The 13,070-nt window shown below is 33.8% G+C and overlaps 1 long non-coding RNA gene across 1 annotated transcript; it reads left to right on the forward strand.

The window, feature by feature from the left end:
* The first annotated feature begins 2,181 nt into the window (after positions 1-2,181).
* Positions 2,182-5,166, forward strand: LOC101258794 (uncharacterized). Its single transcript, XR_183160.4, has 2 exons — positions 2,182-2,776; positions 4,771-5,166. It is a non-coding gene; the product is annotated as an uncharacterized lncRNA (long non-coding RNA).
* Positions 5,167-13,070: the final 7,904 nt, after the last annotated feature.

Consider the following 13,070-nt stretch of genomic DNA (forward strand, 5'->3'; position numbering starts at 1 on the left):
TCTAATTATGATTGTATAAGAATTGAATTATAATAAAATGATGAATTTATATGATTTATATAATAAACCCTAGTCTAAATTGATGAATGTGATATTTGTGGGTTTATTTCATTAGAGGTGAAATTGAAGGCTCATAGGTGATCTTCCTAAATCAATGTCGCGTGTAGTAACTGTTCAAATTTAGGAACATATAATCATGAATTAAACTAGACCATTTTGAATATGATTGATCTTGACTTGTAAAGTTAGAATTGAACCTTTATGATCAATTGTGACTAGAATCACCTAGTAGTAAAAAATGTGATCAGAATACCTTGAAACCTAGGTATAATGAAGAGATCAAGAAAGAACCTTGAGGGTAAGGATTGTGATCATAATAATAGGACTTTAGAGTGAAGCTAATGTGATTAACTATTGAACATAAGGCTTTGAGAGTAAAGTCTAAATGAGAATACAAGTCTAATAGGTAGAATTGTGGTCCTATACGTGCCTAACCTACCTTATAAATGCTTGAAAGTTGAAAGCGATAGAATCACTTTCACATGGATTGATTGTCAAGGACATCCTTCCACGAGACATGAGTTTTAAGCAAGGCTTAAAAAGTAAATATTGGGGTGTATGCTTGTCTAGTGGATATTGATAATGAGATGGAATGTCACACAAAATAGGGTCTAGGATTCAAGAAGAAAGAAAGAACCACACCTAGTTGATGTGAGGACTATCCAAGAAAAAGGGGGAACTCTAATATATTTGAGTGTGGGTTTTTCCAATGTTAGGCCTCATGAGATAGGAGCCTTTACATAGTTGATTTAAGGTTTCTAGTAGCACAATTTATATCCAATTAACTAAGACATGCTTAAAGAAGAATCTCATTGTGTTCTAAAACATAATTGAACTTAGACTTACTTAATGAAGTACCTCATAGTGTTCAAGAGTATAAGTGGACTTAGACATGCTTAAGGCAGTATCTCATAGGGTCCATATGAATAAGTAAGACATAAAAGGGAGTATCTCATAGTGTTCAAAGTATAGATGGACTTAGACATTCTTAAGTAAGTGTCTCATATGATCCATGTTAATAGTGAACTTAGATGTGCTTAAAAAAGTACCTCATAGTGTTCTAATATGTAAAGAGAGATGAACTAAGATGTTCTTAAGAGAGTACCTCATAGTTTTCTAAAGTAAATAGAGGAAATAGGTTCCAAACGAAGAAGTGTTATGTTAGTATGAGGACCTAAAGGTGGTACTTAGCATGAATTAGGATTTTGCGGTGCTATGCATGCATTACACAACTCGAAATCATACATTAGATAATTTATCTCATAAACCTTCAATTGTCGAGATGTATAGGCTATGTCATTCTTTTCCTGCATCAACACCACACCCAAACCAGAATGTGAATCATTACAATAAGCTATAAAATCTTTACCTTTCAGCGGTAATGCTAAAATATATGTTGAGGTCAAGAGAGTCTTGAGCTTTTGAAAGCTCTCTTCTCATTTTTCAGTCCTTTCAAACTCTATCTCCTTTTTGGTAAAATTCGTCAAGTGTGTGGGAACAAAAGCAAAGTTTTTCACAAATCGATGATAGTAGTTACCGAGCCCCATAAAACTCCTAGCTTCAGTCACAGTGATTGGACGAACCCAATTATTAACTGCCTCAATCTTTTGGGGATCAACCATTACCACTTCTTTTGAAACTACATGCCCCAAAAAGGCAACCGAAGTTCACTGAAATTCACGCTTAGAAAATTTTGCATACAATTTATGTTTCCCAAGAACACCCAGAACAACCCGAAGATGGTCGGTGTTGACATCCAATTTTGGCCCTCCACAATTTAATTATTTTTCAAGCTTCTCCGACTTCAAACAATTTGAAGTTACAATTTTGAAAAAAAAAAGATACTTTATAAATCATTTTCAATTCGATTTTCCTTTTTTCCTATAAAATATATCTCTATATACTTGAAATATATAGATTTATATAGTTTTCAATAAACATTTAGAAAACTGTTTTTGTAAAATAATGTTTTAACTAAGTTAAAGTTTTTCTTTAAAAAATATTTAAGATCTTATGTCAAACTGATTGTTTTATTGTGTCGGATTTAAAAAAATCTCAATTATTAATTGGATACATTAAGTTATTTTATGCGAAGGACTGAGGCCATTTCTTTGACTTTAATATATTTTAAAATCAGTTCATGCCCAATTTAAACCAATTCTAAACCCTTCATCATCCCAATATAATTATCAGCAGCCCAACTTGTCAAATAACCCATTCCAAAACATAAATTCTAAATACCCACCGTACAACAATACATAAAATCAACCACCCGACCCGCACGACTGAAACTCAGACGAAACCCAGAAATCCCAGCATTCACGCGATGCATCCTCCCATCTCTCTTCGTACGAAGACCATTGGAGAGGGTGAGATGTCGAAATATCATGCCCCGATTGTCCTTCACTCAAAATCGACCGCTCACCATTAAAATTTGTACACTAACCAATGGAAAATCCCTATCTTTTAAGGGATTTCAAAAATTGTCAAAAATCCCACATCGTTTCTTCTAAGATTTTTGGGTTTCTACATAAACCCTCTTAATTCACTCTTTTAGGAGAGGATTTCCGGAGACCAAAAATTTCGCATAAAATCTTTAGGAATTCTTGGTTCCATAATTTAATATTTTTAAAACCTTTTTGTGGCTGTTTGAGTTTAGAGAGGTGGTGGAATAGTCTCCGTTAAGCCTGTCATTCGATTAGCTGCCCGGGAAGAGGTAAATTATTTCTTTAACTTAATTTCCTTTTAATCTCTAGTCCCATTCTGTTTATGTTATGTATCCTTAGCTTTCATTATTTTCGGTTCTTTGTTTTCGTAAGTAGTTTCTACTACCTTCATGTGTTTAACTGTGTCTAAGATGTGATTTCTTTCTATATCTTGTGTCACCAGCCTTTAGAATTTGTATATTGTGGGGAAATTTAAATAATATTTGTTGATATTCGAGTTTTGCCTGGAATAGTATTAGCTTCACTCATGTTCGACCGTTCCTTGTGATTTCGGTGTCACATTGGCAAATTCCTAATTCTTTGAGCAATCAATTTAGTCAAAACATATGTTGTACAACTTAGGAGTTAAATTTTCATCATACATTTGCCTCTGAGATGGTCTGCAATTTGTATTCTCTTTCACATTTTGTAGATATGTGGCTTCATATGCATCTAAGGTCTACTGTTATAGCTCATGCCCCCCTTTCTTTTCTCCCTTTACCTATTTAAGTTTAAGAAATCAAATCGTCTATTTTGTTTTGATATTCATTATTGTTGTTGTTCAAGTGTTTGACTTCTTAATTGTTTGGTATCCATTTGTTGCTTTCAAGAGTTATGGTAAGCTGTATGATTGAATGATTATTAGTTTTACTACTGGCTGCATTTTTCTCTTCATATTATTGAATTAGTTTTAACAGTTAGCCTTCAAGTCCCCTTTTAGAATTATTAGCTGTTTTTTTACGAAGATGACATGTGTAAGAATATATTTTGAGTTCATAATTAGTATATTGTGTCTTCTTTTGGGTTTAAAGGTTTAGCTTTATCATGCTTTTTTTTATTTAAGAAGTTCAAAGGTTTTGGTAAACTCAGTTTGATTGCCTTGATTTAATATAAGTTTCACCATCTTTATTTGTACTAGTTTGTTATGTATCATCAAGTATCTATTGCCGTTGTTGCTGTTGTTTGTCCTTTTAAGGATCTTATTCTTTCAAGAGTCATGAGTTGATCCTAGGATTAGTTGAGCTCTAGACTTCTCTTTGGTAGATCCTCTTGTCACTCCTTCGAGCTATAGATCCTAAATTGCGTGTATTGGCTCGGTTTGGAATTCGTAGTAATTGCTGGTTATTCGTTTAAATTTGTCGTTATTTGAGAGCTCAAAGGTCATCCGAAATGGTAGAGCATGTTAGCCTTACAATGCTTCTTCCAAGTACAGCTTTTGAAGTTATGTTAGGCTTAGTTTACCTAGAGTTAGTATAAGTCAATTATGCAACTAAGTGATAACTTATGTTGGTAGATTGTTAATTATGCTGGTTATTTACTCTTTGTTAAATCAATTTAAGTGTGGTAATTTTACAAGTTAAAGGCGAGTAATTTATGCCTAACAATGTCGGATTGAAACTTGAATATGTTTAAATTAGACACAAGAATGATCTTTTACTTTCTCTCATTAGCAACTTCTCCTATCTTTGCTTTGCTTTTATTAGTATTTATTTTGGAGTCCTATTAGATACAGATAAGAAGAGCAAGAGTTGTATGCTTGTTTTAATTTTGGTTTTGTATGTTTTGATGTAGATTAGAATACTATAATCCTGTTTAAGTTCACATGTAGCTTCTGTGTATGTATAATTGATTTATAAGTTTCCTTCATTTCTCAAAATAGTTTTCTTTGTCTTGTGTCTTGCTTAAGAAGGTTCATATGTGATGTTTATTATTGAATGCTTTGGCTTTATGTTCTCTATAATGATCCCCCAATTATTTTATTTTTTTGTTTTATTTTTTCGATGACTTGTTTATTGAGTTAGTTTTTCCTTGTTTTTTTAAAAAAATATTTTGTCCAGTTTGCCATACTAAAGTTTTGAAAGCTAGGACTAATTAATGACCATGTGTTTCCTGTTTGGTTAATTTGACAATAACTTTAATTCGTTATGTTTTCTTTGGTAGTTCATATATGCTTTCTAATTATTTTTTTCTTATTCATTCTTATGCATGAACTCTCTTGTTCAAGTCCAAATTGGACTCCCATCCCTGGAACACTCCTCTTCTTGTGTCAACCTCCTTCAAAGTTTCGAAATGGAGTTAATATTGTTCGGTTAAAATACCAAGGCAGCAATTTAGTAGCAAAGTAGCAGCAGTCCCAAAGGGATCAAAATTGGGAATTTTGAACTATAATGAATCCAATTCATACAATAACAGGTTGCAGCATTCACACAGGACAAAAATGAGAATATTTTCTTTAGATTTTGGAGTTCAATTTGATCGTGGCAGCAACAAATAGTATTTAGGCCAAGGGCCTGGATCCTCACTATTTATTATCTTGGTTATATGTTCTTAATTTGTTTTTGTTTGGAAATGCTAACATTTTCTTCGATTAACTTAGATGAATCCTTTGGATGTTTTCGAATGGCTCTTCTATTTCGTCATTTGTTTACTTTAAGTTTTCGAAACCCATTTTAAGTTAGATCACTTAAGCTTATTAGAATAACTTAAGAACTCTTCATGTTCTTTTATAGTTATTGAAAAGCTTTGAATCCATGTTCTTGAGTTTGAACTAACTATTTAGTTCAAATTTTTGAATAGGATAAAATCGTCAAGTTTGTCAAATAAATTAGTTGTCGTTTAATTTAATCTAAGACTTTGTATGAATGACTTGAGGATTTTCTATATCCTTTCATAGTTGTTAAACAAGGTTATTTAATTCATATTTATGATTATGAATGAATTATACTATTCAAAACTCAACTATGAATTTTGTTCCAAGTTAGGTCTATCCTTGAGATTTTGGACGTATCAAGATATTTTTATCTAAGTTTTCAACAAAAATTCTTTAGTAATTTGAGTTCTTTTTTTTTTAAAAAAAATAAAAAAATAAAAAAATAAATTATATTTTTCAAGTAATCTAAATGTTCTTTTAAAAATAGCTAAATTTTTAAATTCGTCGGTAAACCGTGTGTTAGCGGATTTTCTATGATGCCTAAACCTTTCCTTAGAAAATTATTTAAACCCTTACCCGACTATGGTTTTGTTGTTTAAATGTTTTCTTTAAAAATTATTCTTTTGAATGGTTTTCTTAATCTTTCCTAAAAAATTAAGTGGCGACTTCCCAAAATTATTGTTTTTTCAACAAACTTAAAAAAATCTACGAAAGTTGCGAAGTGACTTTGAAACCTTTTAGTTTTCCAAATCGGGTCATAACAGAATGACGAATCTACTGGGTATTCATCTAGGTTCTAACCAAAATAATTTTATTATTTGGATAACAATTTATTTGTATTAGTTTTTAATTTTCAATTATCTGTTTAAAATTTTAATATATTATTGTCATATTGCATATCATGACATAATTTCTGTCAAATGGCAAATAAAAGGCATTAGGACAAAAGTGGTTACGTGGCTTTCCATGACTGTCCTTTAGAAAAGCATGTCGAACTCTTTTGAAGTGATAAATGAATAGTTAGCTTGCGGTCATCCAACGTTGTTCATTATACTTCACTTCGTAATTTGTCCAACTCGGGTAACCAGGTCTTGTCTTTAAGCCAACTCTTAGTCAGCTAAGTTAGAGATTAGCCAAAACCTTTTTAGGTGCATTAACCTAAGATGACCCAATACTCAAGGTGTATTGGGCCCATTAGAAGACCACCTTGAGTCTAATTGACCCTCAATCAATATAAGACGATCATACAACTATTTCTTAAAGTTGAAGAATATGTATGTCGATTTGTAAGTATCATTGTGTCTTGGGGTTGGGTTTTTTATTTTTATAGGTAGTTTATTTGTTTAAGTCAAGTGAAGATCCTCCTTATCCAGAAGAAATTCAAAAGCATCAACAAGTAGAGAATGAAGATTTCATATGGATGTTTAGTTTAGTTTACTATTGTACCCATGCGTGAGACTGATATTTATTTCCCTCTCCTCTATTATGTATCTCCATTTGTTTTATTCATAAGGTTTGTATTAATAGTTTTGGGGGCAGTTAAATGTTTTACAAACGATATACACATCCTTCAAACGTTAGGCCTAAACTTTGGCTGAAAAGGTCCCATGTATGGTAGGACGCGTTGTATATTGTTTATATGCTAAGTGTTATAAATTTTGTTTAATTGTACTTGTTTTACTTATCTATACTTGACATTTTGGACGTATCAAGATATTTTTATCTAAGTTTTCAACAAAAATTCTTCAGTAATTTGATTTTTTAAAAAATATAAATAAATAAGAATTTTCATGTAATCTAAATGTTCTTTTAAAAATAGCCAAATTTTTAAATCCGTTGGTAAACCGCGTGTTAGAGGATTTTCTATGATGCCTAAACCTTTCCTTAGAAAATTATTTGAACCCTTACCTGACTCTGATTTTGTTGTTTAAATGTTTTCTTTCAAAATTATTCTTTTGAATGGTTCTCTTAATTTTCCTTAAAAAATTAAGTGGGTACTTCCTAAAATTATTGATTTTTTCAACAAACTTAACAAAATCTACCAAAGTTGCGAAACGGCATCAATACCTTTTAGTTTTTAAAATCATGTCGTAACAGTCGACATGCTCCTCCTCACTTTTCGAATTGAACAAAATGTCATCAATAAAGATTATAACAAAAGAATCAAGAGATGGTTTGCACACACCATTCATTGGACTCATAAAAGCTACAAGCACATTAGTCAACCCAAATGACATAACTAGAAATTTGTAGTTCCCATAGCGGGTTCTAAATGCTGTCTTGGAAACATCCTCAGGCCTAATATTTAATTGATAGTTACCAGACCTTAGATCAATCTTTGAGAAAACTGATGCACCTTGCAATTTTTAAATCAGATCATCTATTTGAGTCAATGGGTACTTTTGAATGGTGACACTATTCAATTGTCGGTAATCTGTACATATCCTCATACTACCATCCTTTTTATTAACAAACAGTACCGAATCACCCCATGGTATATCACTAGGATGAATGAATCCTTTATCAAGAAGTTCTTGGATTTAGGCCTTAAGCTTTGTTAATTCTGTTGGAGCCATGCAATATGGAGGGATAGAAATGGGGTGGGTACCATGTTCCAAATCAATGTAGAAATCTGTGTCTATCCGGAGGCATACCAAGAAAATTAGTAGGACACACTTCTCTAAATTCTGATACTACAAGAATAGACTCAATAGAAGGAGACTCAACGTTAACATCCCGAATATGTTCCAAATAGGCCAAACAAGCTCGTTTAACCAGATCCCTAGCCCGAATGGAGTATATGATCTTAGCATGTACACACCTTCCAACTCAAACTTTTCCCTTTAGGGAATTTCTAGATTTACAAACTTAGGATTACCATTATGCACCACATAATATGGGGACAACCAAGTAATGCCTAAGATTATATCAAAGTCAGTCATATCCAAAATCACTAAATCTTCCATAGTCAAAAAACATAAACAAAATAGGACAAAACAATAAACATGAGTATCTATGAAAAACTTTCCAATTGGGGTGGAAATATTGATATAAGTGGAACCTGGATCAAATAACATTAGCTTTCTGGTCACATACAAGAATAGTACACGTGGTCACTACGTCAAATGCCTCTGCGTTGGTTTTTCCCCGAAAGGCATAACACTGAGCCCTATCATCATGATGGGAAACTTCCTTTCCTAGCTCCACTGTACCTCTGACTAAGTTACCAATTCCTCTACCGCCGTGACATCGGTGATTTTCTCCTCGCCCACCTTGTGAATGCCCTCGACCATTATTATCATTCCCCCGAGTACTATAGATCTAGTATGCTGTTGTGCGAAATCCATCATGCGCAGATAGGGACAATCTTTCCTTATATGCCCAGGTTCTCCAATGTTGTCGCCGTCGGAGGTGCAACTTCCTGGCTATCCTGAATTAAATTCTTATATAGAGTTCCGTAGTAATTACCTATGGAAGCGGGCATGTCAGACTGAATTGTCTGGGATGCAAGTGTCGGCCTCCCTAAACTTCTAGAGTAAGAACCATTAAAGTTGCCTGAATTCTTGGCTTTATTAGACAACGCCTTATCCTGACCATCTCTCTTCACCGCCTTCACTTTCTTCACAAAATCTGTCACTTCATTGAGGTCTTATGAACAGACAATACATGAAACTCATAATTTAGTCCCCTTAAAAAATAAACAAATCCTCTCTTCCTCAGTAGTCACCAATTGTCTAGCATATCTAGAGAAAGCATGAAACTTTGCCTCATAAGCATCCATAGTCATAACACCTTGCTCCATAGCCCTGAATTCATCCTTATTTCGATCTCTCATGATTCGGGGCACATACTTTTCCAAACACAAAGTATGAAACTGAGTTCAGATAAGTGGATATAAAACTTTTGATCTGCATTCCACATAAGCTCTTCACCACTACTTAGCCTCACCTTGAATTTGAAAGGTCACAAACTACGCACGCTGCTGACGGGAAATTACCAACTTACGAAGCCTCTCATAAAGATCTAGGATGAACTCATAACCGTCCTCACTCTCAGAACTACGGAACACATTTAATTTAAACTTCAATAATCTAGTCAACATCCCATACTCATTACTAGTCACAATAAGACCCAACAAAGGATGAAAGAAAACATCATGACCAATGGTTCCACCTGTAAGTTGCTTAAACAGTGGGAAGTACTCCAAGACCAACCAATCCTTTAAAGAACGACATGGTCTGTTAAGCTAACACTGGTCTAAGGGAGAAATACATATAGTCTCATTCTGTACCTCTTCTTCTTGTCAAACATTCTCCTCATTCTCTACATCTGCATTCTTTTCCACCTCTTCATGATGTGAAGGAGCTTTATTTCTAGGAGCATTCTCAACTGGTGCTCAATCCCTAGAGGCGCCACCCTTCCTCGACCGCTACTCATAGATCTTTCTCTACTTCTACCTTAACAGGGACCTCTTGTAGTAGATTCTTCAGCTAGAGCATTGATGGGAGCTATGAGCCTGATGCCGTTGAACCTAGTGTTAACTATTTTAGGATAGAAGAGTGAAGAAGGTTAGATACCAATTCGAATCATCATATACCAATTAGAATCAAGTTATATCACGAAAGATGATAACATGGGTAGCTTGGTGTACCTTTGAAGACCATTCACACGGATTCGAACAAAGGATCTCCAAGGCCTACAAGCAACATTCATGAAAAGGGAAGCATTGGAGGAGATTGAAGGTCACCAAAGAAGGACATACTGGAGAAGAAGGAAGGAAAGAGGCCATGTACGCAAATGGCCATTTCATGAATCAAGAATTCACAAAAGAAGACAACAAAACAAGATCCTTACCTCATTAAGGGTAACATTGTCAAAGAAATGTCTTCTTTATTTCCTTAGTATAAATATTTGTCTTTTAACATTTTCCAAGACTTAGACTATATGTAATATTGAATCTCAAATTGTAGTATCTTCTTAGTGAGTAATTAAAGTGAATGTTGAGATTGCTAGTTTAATTCTTGAGTTTGATTAATCGAAGTGTTACCCCTTTGTGATTTTTGGTTTCATTTGATTATTCTTGCTTGGGTTAAATTTTCGTTGTTGAAGTTGATTTGGAGATGAGGGTTTTAGTCCCTTGTTTCCCATAATTTCAATAACTTGGGTATTAATTCACATATACTTTATTTCTTCATTTCTTTCCTTGTTTGATCTTTATCATTTGGTATCAGAGCCTAAGTTTAGATTGTTCTTAAAAATCTAGTCTTGGGTTGCAAAAACAAAAACAAAGTCTAAAATTCGTCCAAAAAAATTTGAAATTATTTTTATTTTTATTTTTGACACTAGATCTTTGTTGCATAGTGTATTTTGAGTCTAGGTTTAAAATTTTATTTAATTTGGAGTTGTAGAAGTGCAGTTACTATTGAAGAGTTGCAAGCTTTTCAAATTTTGAAAGTGGATCTTTTGATTGAGGTGAAATTGGAGGTTAATAATTAGTTGGCTTTGTTTTGTAAGTTGAAGGGAAGAAAATTATAAAATTTGAGCCAATTTCAAGTTGATTTGAGTATATTGGGGTTTAGTGTGTGTTCTTGGTGTATTCAAGTTTTTCTTGAAGAAGAAAAAAAAAGTACATTTAATTCAACTTTTCAAGTCAAAAATTTTCAAATCTATTTTATTTGGGGTCCATTAGTGGAATTTTCAAAAACAATTGAAATATAAAAAAAAATCAAAATCTAAAAAAAGAAAAAAATTTAAAAATTATTTTCCACATGAACTGACACGTCAGCAGCCACATCAGATGCCATCTGTCACGCCAGCACAACACGGTATTGCATCAGCAGCCAGAGTAGCTAAAACCTGCCAGTGATGTCCAAACGCCTAGTCAGCGCATGGGGCTCAGTTTTAGAGTGCAAAAAAACCTGCAGGTTTTTTCTACCCCAAAAATATTCTAAATATGAGAAGTTTTTTGGACCTAGAAATTTTTCTCATTGTCCAAACTTCGTGATTATTTTTTCTACCATTTTCCTTCAATTCCTAAACTAATTACATGTTTAATTACTTGTTAACTAGTTTTAATCACCAAATCATCCAAACAAAGTCTTATAAGTGATGAACTTTTTTGTGACAATTTTTTGAAGTGTCCAAATTCACTTCTTCTTTTAATCTCATTTTTCTTCTATTTTTCAACTATTTACAAGTAATCGATACCATCACAAAGTATAGGTGATCTTGAGTTGATTGAACGGAGCTAGTTCACTATTAATTTTGAGACGATGCCATAGAAGGTGAGTTGAGAGTTACATATGAGTGACGTGAGGCTTTTGCTGCTAACCTGGTTTGTTGAGTTTTATGGGTATCATATTTAATACAAGTCCAATTGAAGAGAGCTTGGAAAAAATCATGGAGGTTCTCGCCAACATCTCTAAGCAAGTAGTAGAAATGAATGGAAGGATGTGAGGTATAAAGAAAAGGTTGGTAGGGGTAGAAAATGAGAATAGAAGGAAAGCAATTCAGCCCGAATACGAGGAGATAAGGAGGACATCGGTAAATTTTACCACCCTTACTCTGAAAGCTCATAATTTATGTCTCTTCCACAAAGTCATACCCGGAACTACCAGCGCCCCACTTTACAAACTTCCAACCCTCCAAGCCACCTAAGAAAGCCTACACCACATCCAAATCCACAACCCTATCAACCGCCACAAGAGAATCTTCTTTTTGTGGCAAACCAAGTCCAAGATCAAACTCCATTTCGAAATGATTCAAATGCCTCTTTTCGTGAAACCTCCACATCTCATCCACAAATTCCCTACCAAGACTATCAATACCAAATCCTCTATATAATGAGATTCATGAGGAGTTAAATATTGATGAGTTTTGGGAGCATGGAGGTAGGATGGAAATGGAGTACAAAGGCAAGGAGTAATACCTAGGGACTTGGGGGTAGGACCAATAATTAAGTGTTATGATGTTGTGCATTATTAATACCTAGAATTCCATGGTATTAGATATACACAACTTAATACACAATAGAGTGTACGACTGTCACGACCCGAGTCTACACTCTGCATGTGGCCGACACCCAATTACCATTGCTGGACATGAGCGGACCCTTGGTATGACTTACTAAACTCAGTGGAAGACTTAACTTAACTTAACTTAATATAAATAGTAAAGAACATTCCAAAGGGAAATACTTAAAGTGTAATAGTCCGTCCAAAATGGCACTTAAGTCTAATTTTTTACAAATGAAATCTAAAGACCAAGAACTAACATTGTTTGTATGTGAAGCCTCTAAAAATGAATATTTGTACAAACCCCACAACATTCTATAACTCAAAATGATTGAAAACAATAAATTAGTCCTTCGGATTCAAGGAGGCTCACTACTGATCCTGAGCTTCTAATTAGATCAACAACACGCCGAATGTTGATCCTAGTAACCTGTGTCTATATCATGATGCATCTAACCATACCAAATGGCATTAGCACATTGAATGTACGAGTATGCAAGTCGGAATGATAAAACAATACTTAAACTGGAAAAGGAGTAAGAAGGAACACTTACCTTGGCTTTGTTCAACTCATGATTACCTAACTCAATGCAATATAATGCAGTTTAAAGTAAGTGCAATATAAAGAAATGCTGATTGAAAACATGTTGTAAATTCTCAATGGATTCAAGGATGCAAATATCTTTGATATGTATGTAAAAATACAAATAATAGTATATATTAAAATGCAATAACTTCTATGGAAGCCTCTCTAACCAACAACTATCACTTAAGAGCTATAATGATGATACAACGATACTCGGAAAATGCTGCCTAACCATCCTACCCCTGCCAGAGTATAGGACTCGAACTGCCTAATCG

The sequence above is a fragment of the Solanum lycopersicum genome, chromosome 10 (assembly GCF_036512215.1).
Source record: "Solanum lycopersicum chromosome 10, SLM_r2.1".
In the NCBI taxonomy this organism is placed as follows: Eukaryota; Viridiplantae; Streptophyta; class Magnoliopsida; order Solanales; family Solanaceae; genus Solanum; species Solanum lycopersicum.